An 11,452-nucleotide genomic window follows, 5' to 3' on the forward strand; every position below is an offset into this window, starting at 1 on the left:
TCTCTTGCATTAATTGTGGGTCAAATGTTTTTCATGTTTATGCAGATGGACGGCAGAGTGTGTGTTCTTCTGGGTGAATGGACATGTTTAGATACTCGGGTGTGGAAGTTTTATGTCCGTCATGGGCAAATGGCAAGATTTTTGTCTATCGACAGAGAGACTACTTTTTAAGGCTTGAAGGCAAAGATAGGAGAGCTGTTGGCTGTCAAACTAGAGGAAAACAATATAGAGCTAAGCTTTTGGCACCCATGAGACACAATTATCTTCACACAAGGTAAGATGCTCCATGTTTCAGTAGGCAGTGATGTTGAGTTTGAACAGTTTAAAATGAAGAATGAAGAGTGTGGTGGTCTGTATTTATATGTTTCAATGAACAAGGAAAACGTGATGAAAACCAACGATGGACAAACAATGTTGTCTACCGGGGGTGAGAAGAACAGTGTGGACAATTTTGTCGAGGGTTGACAGCTCGTGTTGTCTTTGGAATGTGGAAAGAACACTGAATGCAACATGTTGTATTTTGGTGGGCAACCCTCGTTGTCTATCGCGTGTGGACAGAATGGTGAATCAAACTTCTTGTCCATCTTGCCAGACGACAACACTTTTTCTGCCGAAGCAAATATGAGTGTTGATAAAGAAGGTGCAACTATGGACAATGACGATGAAGTGCTGTTAGAGTATTTGAGAAATGTTGAAGAAGTCCACCGTGAGGTAATAGTGCAAAAGGAATTAGACGACAGGTGGGGAAATGATTCAAGCTTAGATGACAAGCACTACAAAAAAAAAGTGAATATTGTGACGGAAAAATTGGGACTGTTTGTTTGGTCATAAGATTATGACGATTTCCATACTAAAATGTGACGTATTTAAAACGGTCATAAATATATCATTATTTAGTTATAATATTATAACTGACTCAGAGGTAACTTATTTTGGTCACTAATTATGTCAAATTTGTTACAAAATATTTAGTCACAAATATAAAGACGGATTTGTAACTAAATTATACGATTTTTGTGACTATATTTACGTTACTTTTAGTTACAAATATTTTGTAACTACCTTGTCACAATTAGTCACTATTTTAGTTACCTTTGTGTTTAGTAATAAATTGTGACATAGTTATTACCACTTTTGTGACTCCAATTAATTAAATAAGAAAATAGTTTCAATATTGGAAAGTAAAAAAAAAAACTGAAAATACAATTTTTTCAAAAGAGTACAAATGACATTAAACAATCTGAAAATTATTACTCACATTTGTCGTCAGTAGTTAATTCAATATCAGAATTCCCATCTTCAGCGTCTAATCCAACTTCTTCTTCTAGTATTGGATCATCAAGATGTTCTGGTTGACCATCTGGATATAATAGTGTCTCGACGTGCAATGAATCAGATTGGACAACAGAATTATCGTTATCATGTTGAAGTGTAGTGAAATCCAGATTTTGGTTGACCAATACTTTTCCTCTCGGCTGTATCATAATTGCTGCTTCCCATTGTTGATCTTTTTTTGGCTGAGTCATTCGTGGATATGGAACATAACATACCTGATCTGCTTGTGAAGCCAAAACAAAAGGATCTTACTTTTGATAATGCCTTTTAGCATTAATATCAATAATCTCTAACTTGTTTTTTCGTATACCTTTCCCAATGGTTGAATCATACCAATCACATTTGAAAACCATGACTTTAAGATCAACTGGTCCTGGAGAATGCAGCTCATAAATCTCTTTCAATACTCTATAAAACTCAGCAGCTTTTTCACTTGAGCCGGAAGATGTTACACCTTTCACACAAACTCCATAATTGGCATTATTTTTGTCTTTCCCATGATCATATGTTTGAAATATATATCCACGACAAAAATACATTGGCCAACAAGTAACTTGAACCATTGGACCATGAACGAGACTCAACAACCACTTTGGATATGAATTATTGTTCGAGGTATCTTCCACCTGTTTAAAAGAAAAATCATGTATATTCAACAACAACGAATACATGCACATATTTTAAGCTTATAAAAAAAATCATGTATAATATAAGCTTATCAAAGATACATGCACATATTTTATTTTATTAAAAAAACACTTACGTGTTTTTGTAACCAGCTTGAATATGTTTTTTTCTCTAAGCTAGGTTAAATTGTTTTCAGTAATCCCATGATTAGTCGCAATTATGCTCTCACCAAATAACCTATATAAATATAAATTCATGAAAAAAAATTATGATTTATTACACTCAATCTACTAATATATAAATTAAAGTTCATATGTGTATATTAATTTTACATACCTTTCAAATGATCTTAATTGATCGCAGTTTCGCAAAGTATATGTATGTGCAATATGATAATCTTTATCTTGGAGCCATATCTGTATTTCTTTACCACTGCCCCTCCCTGTCTGAGAAAATATAGCTGGAATTCCATCAAACTCATGAGTATTGTCTTGATTACCTCCATCATAGTGTCGATTTCCTGTTTGATGTTTTGTTTTTATGTGTGGTTCAAAGTAATAAGTACCAAAAGTAGAAATTTCTTCGTTGATGTATTGTTCAACAATCGATCCTTCTACTTTTGCCTTATTTTTCACTTTTTTTCTTTAGATGGCCCATGTATCGTTCAAAACAATACATCCATCTAAACTGCACACGTCTGCCAAGACTAGCTTCGTGTGGCAAGTGAATCACCAAATGCTCCATAACATCGAAAAAGGATGGAGGAAATATCTTCTCCAAATTACAAAGAACCATACATATATTATTTTGCAGCATCGCAACACCATCTTTGTGTATAGTTCTTGCATATATATCTCGAAAAATAAGCTAACACCTACAAAAAAGATTGTTATATGAATAAAGTTCTAACCATAGAAAAATTAAAATCATCAATAGTGGAGAAGTGTATTACAGCTTTAGACGTAGACCACTTGACTCATAAACAAAGAGAGAAAAAAACACAAAGAACCAGTGAGAAGGCTCGTGCTTCTCGAATGTCTTATCGCAATGGTTTAGGCCCACATTCTCATCTAGCAGGTTCATGTTTGTATGTCAAAGTTCAAGCTGCTTTGGTAATGCTTGCATTTTTTTATCACTTTTAATATATATTCATGATCATTTTTGTATTATTCACTTAGTTTTATTGTTTTGTTTATAGGAAGCAAACAACGAAGATTACTCTTTTATTGCTGTGATGAAGAAAACACATCAAAAGCCTGACAGAACCTATGTTGATCAATGAGCACAATTGGTCGCAAAAACTTATGAAAATCATGTACAAGAACGCTTGGAACAACTTGAATCTTCTGGTGAAGAGAATGTGACAGCTGAAAATCTTGACAAAAATGAGAAAAATGAGATTTATATCAAGGTAACGTTTCAAAACCGTAAATTCTTAAAGTTTTTTTTGAGATTATATATTTGTGATTAGTATATTGAGGTTCAGCCATATACATTATTAGGGTGGATCAAATTTGTTAGTCACCATGGAACTGTGAATCACGTGTGGTGTTTTATTTTTTTGTTTGAGTTACATATGGTGGTGTATTAGTTTGGCGTGAGTTGTGTGTGTTGTATTGGTTTGGTGTATGGCAGCTTATATATTTGGTTTTTATTTCTAGGCTGATGGATCATCTAAACAAGGTCATATCTTTGGACTTGGAGCGCTTAGTGATGTTTTACCATATGTAGGTGCCTCTTCAAGTGTACAACAATCTGATGAAGAAGTAGAGACGATAACACATCGGATGAAAGAGATGGAGACTGATCTGAAAAAAGTCTTGAAGAAAATCAGCAAATCCAGAAAAGACTTGAAGCTATGGAGAAACTTGTTGAATCTTTTGCAAGTCAAAATGTCTAAATCCAACTCCACTACCAAGACCATCCACATTTATCTAACTACTATGGTTTGTACTTATATTTAGTATGGTTCAGTTTATATTTCCTTTCAGTTGTGTTTATGGATTAACTTTGTGTTTGGTTTGTATTTCCTTTCAGTTGTGTTTATGTATCAACTTTGTATTTGGGTGTTAGTTTGTTATTTATATATTATAGTTTCCTTATTATTTTTAGTTTTCATGATTTAATCTATAATTATATGTTTGTTTAAATATGATGAATGGATTTAATTTAAAAAAGAAGAAAGAAAAAAGGAATCCTAGGAACGTGAAAAATGTCACAAATAAATAACAAATTGTGGTGATAAAATTAAAAATAAATAATAAATAAATTAATAAATTGTGACTGTTGTGTGTCTCTAATCGAGTCACTAATTGTGTCCAGTTTGTGATCGTATTTTGGTGGAAAAAAGTAACTAACTAGTGACTTAAAATAGTAATAATTTGTAACAAATATATGACACTTTTTGGGTCATGTTCTGTGTCCTATTTGTGACAATAATAATTTGTGTCTTTTTGTGACTATTTAATTATCGTCACAACTTGTGACAAATTGTTACTCTAAAACGTCACAATTATTTATGACTTTTTTGTGACTTACACTCAGTTGTGACCATTTTATTGTGACATAGAGAAATTGGTGTCATTTTTGTCACAATAAAACGTTTGTGACTGAATATTGAGAAATTGTGACTATTAAATTGGTAACAATATTGCCTTTTTGTTGTAGTGAAGAATGCGAAGAGGAAAGGATTGGAAGAGAAGATCAAACCAAGGAAAAAGAGGAAGGTGAATTCGAAGACATCAGTTGATGATATTGCAAAAGGGTCTAATACTCGTGGAAACATTGTGAAGGGGGACAATTAATAGGATGTAGTGGACATGTTAGTTGAGTTGTATGAAGAGGCAAATGGTCCATCGGGCTCAATATTGAGAAACTTGACAGAAACTTCACCCTTGATATATAGAAGAGTATGAGGGTCCAGCCGAGATGTTAGATTACGCTGACCTAGGAGGTGAAGCATTTGGGGGCTCTGAGGATGAGCCTGATTATAATTTTGATGAGTGGAAAGAATAGATTAACAAAGAATACCTACCTGAATGGGATCTTTACAAAGGAAGGGTGGAGAGGGCAATGGAACTCATAGGGTTTGGACCTGGGATAGAGCTAGATGAGCAATTGCGGGATCAAGACGTCGGTATGTTTGTCAAACAAAAATGACAACAATTGTCCACCAGGAGATGGACATCTACCTTGGCTGTTGGATGTGGTCCACCGAAGGCACAACATTAAATGGTATGTTGTTAGTAATGGACCAAACAAAAAGACAAAAAAAATGACATAATACTGATGGGCATATACCGTGACTGTTGATTCTGGTCCACAAAAGGATCAACCTTCCCAGATGGACCTGCGTCATCATGAGACCTGCAATAGGAAGATTTTTTGCTTCTTGATTCAGATGGGCCAACCGGATATGATCCACTCAAACGGACGAACAACACAGACAATAATGGTGGACATATATACCTTGGCAGTTGGATCTGGTCCACCGGAAGCACAACATTTCCAGAGCATCCTGTTAACTTTTAGTAATAGACCAAACAAATATGATCCCTCCAACGAAAGGAATGACATAATGATGATGGACATATACCTTGACTGTTGGATTTGGTTGTCAATGACAAGAGACAGACCATTCCCAGTGCTTGCTTCTTCATCAGACCCGAGCGGAACAATAAACAAGTTCTTCAGACTCGAGTGATATGAACTACCCAACCGAAGAACATGTTAATTGTGGACAATCGTCTATTATGATGTATTTGGTCCACCATTCTCCAGAGATACATAGTTTGGAAATTATTTTGGTTAACATACAAAATAAACAGTAGAAAAAAACTAAGAATGTTAGATGTGGTGGACAAGAACCTGATATTTTGGATCTGGTCCATCAGATGAGACAACTTGTACGATGGACAGCGTGTGTTATTAGAAGTGGACCAAAATTGGAAATGGTAGTCCGATATGGTGGACCATATTAATTATGGGATTTTAATGTTGGACGGGTACCTATGATGTTGGATCAGGTTCTCAGCCTCAGATGACATGTAGGGTGGACAACATTTATGTTACAAAACAACCGAAATCGACCTAACATATATGGTCTACCTAATATGTCGAAGGAAAATAACATTAGTGGACAAAACCTGGGATGTTGGCTCTTGTCTACCAGATCGGTTGTCCTGCAGAATGTAACAAAGTGTTTTGTGTAAAAAGTCACAAAACGCCAAACAAAGGAGACAAGATTTTGTTGGTAGACAACTGATTTACCTATGAACGGCGGCGGCGGCCAGATTTCCAGCTCTAAGAACGGGCGCATCTAACTCAACACTGAAACGAATTAAAGCAAGGGTAGAAGGTAAGTACGCGACAACATAAAGCCAAAAAAAAAGCAAATTAGTTCACTATCATACCAAGCGTCAGGTTTTTGAACACTGGAACTAGTTTTCGGGGCTTCCCCTATAGCGGCAGATGGAGGTGGAGCCGGAGGATTAGCTCGTAGAAGTGTTTTGATGAAGAAATTCATCACTCACAAACGCTCAGTCAAACGGTTTGTTCAATTGTTTTCAGAAGATGAAAAGTCGATGCTCGGGGAAGTCGGAATTATGAGAAGAGAGAGAGTCAAAATTATTAAAAGTCACCATTGGTTTGTCTCGCCGAAGTATTGCATTTACCGATGAAGCAATTAACTGCTCTTCCTACTTTATGTCACCTCCCTCAAAACACAAAATAAAAATAAAATATCTCATATTAAAATGCATAAATTTCGCGTACGATGGAAAAAAGGCATAAGGGTCTTCTTACAACTCATGTGTGGCAGGCGAGAAAAGAAGTTCTCGTAAGTGGCATAGCTGAGAAAGTTTGTCACTGTTCATGGCAGATTCGGCTAATTTCTCAAAATTTTTATCCTTTTTGATTAAAATATATTTTTCTTGGTGTATTTTAATTTTAATTTGTCTTTCTTCATCAAATTACGAAAGCTTTGTTTTTGGATTTGAAAAAAAGCAGCTCTCGTGTTGATAAGAGGTGGCTAATGTTATCGGACTAATCATAGATATTTTTGGTAAACCTCATCTATATATACATTTTTGTAGACATTTATGAAATAAATCCTAAAGTTAGAACTTATTTACAGGCATGCCATTGACATTAAATAATTAATGTAATAAACAAATTAATTCTACTTATATTTGATTTTTTTTTTAATAGAAACTAAGTATTTTAAAAGGTAACAAACATAATTGTAAATGTATACAGATTTTATTTCCTTCTTTTATAAGGAGGTGAGTGAAGAGGTATTGTTCTTTAAAAATTTGAAAAACTGATTTGATAAAAAATGACTTAGCCTCACATACTATATTTTACTTTCACGGGTTTCGTATGATAAGTTTTTGCGGATTAAAAATCTTTGAACATCTTGCATGATCCGCCTATCATGGCGGGTTTGGACTATAGAGCCAATACTAAAACTATTAATTTATTTCATATACTATAGATTTGTAGTCATAGTTTAGAAAATTAACTTATAAATTATTTAGTATATGAATTACAAAACATTACACATACTACAACACATTCTTAATATTCCAAAAAAAAAATGTATAAACATAAAAATATACACTAACATACCATATAGGCATATACCTCTGTTTAATTATAAAAAACAAAACTAAGTGTTTTAAAATTTGATATTCTATCTAATAACAAATTTAATGTAATTAGGTTATAAATTATATAAAACGTAAGAAAAAGAAAAAAGAATATTCTAAACAAAATTATAAATTAATTAGATAAAATTTAATTAATTAAGAATTTGAAAGCTAAATAAATTAAAAATTATTATTTAAAATACATTAATTTATAATTTAGTCCCGCGGGTGAAAACCTAGTATGTATGTATTATAGAGAAGAATTCTTCTTATTTTTGAAGACTAGTGTATTTCGTAAGGTTTTAAGGTAATTTCTTATGTTTTTAGTTTAAAGGTTTGTTCCATTTAGTTTTAAGTTTAAGTTTTTCACTTTGTTTTAGTGTTTTTTGTTTCCTTCGGTTAAGCCTAAATTAGGAAAAAATTATGTTTTCCACCAGCTATAATTTTGGGGAAATTTTTTTTTCAACCATTGGGCCACAACAGGCCGGCCCATTAGCCTAATCCCTACATTCGTAGGGAGCGGGACTCGATCCCGGGTGTGATGGTGCATTGTGCATTAAGGACTTACCTTTGGCCACTATACTGAGGTCACTTCACAATTTTGGGGACTTTTATATCGTCCACCAACTTAAATTTCTTTTCTTTGAGCTTTGTATTTCATCTTTTGATACCAAAACTAGTACATCAATTAAGTTTCAGGTGTCAAAAGAAAAAATATGTATTTATATTAATATTTTGAAGTACATTTTGGTTTATGCCCTTTAAATTTTACTTATTTAATTTTTTTTTTTTATGACATTAACCCCTAAAACAATTCCACAAATAACATTGCAGAGAAACTCAAATACTAAACTTTCTTAAATTGACCAACATTTGTTATATTTATTGCCATAAAATCTTAACAACATCTATACATTCCGATTTTTCCAAAAACAACTCTACCCATTAAAGTTTTAACCCATTAAATCTCCAAAACTATTTTTATGGATGCTAGAATCTCTCAAATTTAAATGATATACAACAGATTTTCCATAACAAAAGTTTACAATCTCCAAAATTATATTAACATTAATATATTTCCTAAACCGAAAATCCAATTATAAAACGTCACATTACATATATTCAAAACCCCATATAATTTGGTTTATTTTTTATTTTTTGAGGAATTACCAAAAAAAAATTATATTAATTATCATAAACTATATATATTGACATGGAAAAATTATAAACTATAAAAATATGCTAATTTGGTAAAAAAATTAACATAATTAAACTTGATAAAAAAACTTATTTTGATTCTTTTTTTTACGCAAAATCTTATTTTGATTTTGGTGAGACGGGTTGGCATTAATCCCATATAGGGAGTTAAGTGGAATTGTTTTTTTTTTAAACACTTTTAGACCATCTTCAATGGTTTTTTCTATTTTTTTTCTCTGTAATAGAGGAATTCTATAATAGAGGTGAGTTTTACTCCAATGGTTCTCTATTCTCACTTCTAAAATAGAGATTCCTCTATTTATAGAGGAACCTTTGTAAAAAAATAGGGTTCCTCTATAAATAGAGGAAAAAATAGCAATATCTATTTTAGAGGTGAATAGATGACCATTGGAGTAAAACTCACCTCTATTATAGAGTTCCTCTATTATAGAGGCAAAAATAGAGGACCATTGGAGATGCCCTTAGATATGTACCAGTATATAAATGTATTACTAGACTATACATATACCACACGAGTTAAAACCTTGAAAACACTACAAAAATCCTATACTTTGAATACTTATATCAAAGACGTGTAAAATTTTATATTTTTAACATTAATAAAATAACAAATAAATACAATATAAATTTTAAATTTTTAAAAATAAAATTATTGTCCTGCGGTGTATCGCTGATTAAATCCTAGTTTTAATTTAATTCAAGTTTTTTTTTTTTTTGTCAAAATTTAATTCAAGTTAGTCGTTAGCAAAGTATTGTGTCGTCCAAGACAGTGTTGGCAAAAATGAAAGGCCCAATAAAGCTTTGGATATGTGCTTCATACTTTTCCTTTATGAGCCTGACTATGTAACTTTTGTATTCTGAGTTCGATACCGATACGATTTATGTCACACCAGTTTTTCATCTTATATAACTGGTTTCGACATGCTTTAGGTTCGTACGGAGAACTGTCTATGTGTGTATAGATATTGTCGAACGCCGTGCGGCTTTCCATACAACAAAACATGTGACATGATGTTATGTTTTCCCCCTTGAAATGCTATATATACTTTTTTTTTGAATAAATGTTAAATTATATTCAAAAGAGGAAAAAGAAAAAACGTTTTACATGGCTTTTGTGATACTTTTCAAAATAAAATACAAGTAGAAGCTAGTGTAAACAATAGTCTCAAAGGAGTCTTGCAGCAAACCATGGCTGAAGAAGGTATCCTCCTCCAATGGTGAGGAGGCGATTTCGAACGTTCTGATCGATCAGTTTGATGAGCTTTACATCCGGAGCTGGAGTGTCTCCATGTCGTCGTGTGTTTCGCTCCCTCCACAAGGAATGGATCGTGTTCTGTAAAGTATATCCCAACAGGAACTTTGTTGCCTTATCTAACGAGTTTCCCAGTAGTAATGAGATAACATCTGAATAGGTTGATACGTAGACCTTCAGCTAGCTCTTTCCACACCTTTTGAGAATAAGGGCATGAGAAGAATATATGCTCTCTTGTTTCCAGTGGATGTCGACAGAAGACACAGCTCACATCAGTATTTGCATTCCAAGCCGGCATTCTCTCCCCTTTTGAGACTCTATTTTTCACCACTAACCAGGTGATGAAGGCAAATTTTAGTGTCACAAAAGGAAACCAGATGGCTTTGTGACTCTCCATCACTGGTTTTACTTCACGGATTTGAGACCAGGTAGCCTTAGTCAGGAATTTGCTGCAAAAATTGTCATTTTCCCCTTTCCAGAGAACCACATCTTGTTCTCCCTGAAAACGCAAATTTTGACACTTCCGTATCTCCTCTTCCACAAGATTGAGCAGAGGTTGTCTGTGAGACCTTCTCCTGGTGCTGTCCATAGCATCAGCCACCGTACCATTTAGCGGGATTCCAAGATCGATAGGACCCCTGTCAGCAAGTTTATCATATAAGCAGCCGAGAGGGCTTCAAACCAGAAGGAGGTGGAACTTCCCTTCCGCACCTCAACCCGATGGAACTGCTTTGCTATGTTTCTGTATTTAAGAAGCTTCCTCCAAATCCAAGAACCTGAGTAAGCATGTCCTTTTTCCGACCACAGTGAACCCGTGCAAATGAGATGTCGCTTAACCCAATTCACCCATAAGGAGTCTTTTGCAGAGAGTAACCTCCATATCAGCTTGAGCATACTGACTTTGTTTGCCTCCTCTATGGAGCGAAGGCCTAGACCACCTTCACTTTTTGGCAAGCAAACATCTGACCAGGCGACCTTAACCTTTTTTGAGTTCAAAGACGGACTGGACCACAAAAACGCAGAACATAACCTGTCGACTTCTACAATAAACCCTTTAGGTAGTCGAAAAGCAGAGAGCCAAAAATTTATTGTGCTGAAGAGGACAGAACGAATGAGTTGCAGTCTCCCTGCGAAGGAGAGAGACCGTGCAGTCCATGAGCTAGTTTGTGAACGAATTTTCTCCGTGAGAGGGAGGAAATCCTCTGCAGTCATTCTCTTTGTTAGAAGGGGAAGACCAAGGTATCAGACTGGTAAGAGGCCAAAAGCGAATGGGAACTGCTGGAGAATCTCTGCTCGATTATCTAGAGCAATACCAGATGTATAGATAGTAGACTTCTCAATGCTGATTTTCAACCCAGAGTGTACGACAAAA

Source organism: Camelina sativa, chromosome 9 (genome assembly GCF_000633955.1).
Source record: "Camelina sativa cultivar DH55 chromosome 9, Cs, whole genome shotgun sequence".
NCBI classification, from domain to species: Eukaryota; Viridiplantae; Streptophyta; class Magnoliopsida; order Brassicales; family Brassicaceae; genus Camelina; species Camelina sativa.